Source organism: Propithecus coquereli, unplaced genomic scaffold (assembly GCF_000956105.1).
Source record: "Propithecus coquereli isolate 6110/MARCELLA unplaced genomic scaffold, Pcoq_1.0 Scaffold407, whole genome shotgun sequence".
In the NCBI taxonomy this organism is placed as follows: Eukaryota; Metazoa; Chordata; class Mammalia; order Primates; family Indriidae; genus Propithecus; species Propithecus coquereli.
The window spans coordinates 1,016,358-1,017,673 of NW_012149808.1; positions in this window are offsets into that span (position 1 = coordinate 1,016,358).

Genomic DNA, 1,316 nt, shown 5'->3' on the forward strand with positions numbered 1-1,316 from the left:
AAAAAAGGAAGGAGAAAAGAAAAGAAAAAAAGAAAGAAGCAAATCATGGAAAATTACTTACAATAAGATGCATATTTATGGAGCTTATGCACATATGCATAAGCAATACTTTGCTTGAAAATCCTATGTTATATAATGGTAAAGACAAAATTCGTGTACGAATTATCTGTAGGGGATGATAGCATAAAATTGAAATATAAGCACAGAGATAGTGGGTTAATAGCTGTTCATTCTATTATATTATTATGTTTTATAACTTACATAAGTGTTACGTTATTGCTTCATTCATAGTGTGTGCTCAATAAATTTTTATAAAGTCCATAATATACTCTTTTAATGCATTTAATGTTATAATTCAAGATCATGATTAAAATATATTAAACATTAATGGTATTATAATAAAGTACCATGATGAATATGATTTACAATTTTTGTCACATTTTATGTTATTTCCTTAAGATACAGTACCCAAGAATTGACTTTGTGGATTTGAATATTTTGTATCTTTTGACATATTTTGCCAAATATTTACTCAATGGTTTTGTCAATAATTTTTCTACTTGAAATATATGATTTTTGCATCAATTACTGTATATTCTCATCAATACTGTATATTTTCATTTAATAACATAAAATAGCTATATTGCCAAAATCAATCTACAGATTCAATGAAATTCCTATTGAAATACCAACAACATTTTTCACAGAATAATCCTAAAATTCATGTAGAACCAAAAAGAGTCTAAATAGCCAGAGCAATGCCAATCAAAAAGAACAGAACTGGTGGCATCACATTATCTGACATCAAATTATACTATAAGGCTATAGGAACCAAAACAGCATGACATTAGTAAAAAAATAGACACATAGATCAATGGCACAGAGTAGAGAATCCAGAAATAAAGCCATATACCTAGAACAAACTGATCTTTGACAAAGCAGACAAAAACCTACACTGGGGAAAAGACACCCTATTCAATAAACGGTGCTGGGAAAATTAGATAGCCGCATACAGAAGAATGAAACTGGACCCCTATCTCTCTCACCATATACAAAAATTAACTCAAAAAGGATTAACAATTTAGACTTAAGACCTGAAACTATAAACATTCTAGAAGAAAACCTAGAAAAAATTATTCTGGACATTGGCCTAGGCAAAGAATTTATGACTAAGACCCTAAGAGCAAATGCAACAACAACAAAAATAGACAAATGGGACTTAATTAAACTAAAAATCTTCTACACTGAAAAAGAAACAATCAATAGAGTAAATAGCCTACAGAATGGGAGAAAATATTCACATACTATATATCTAA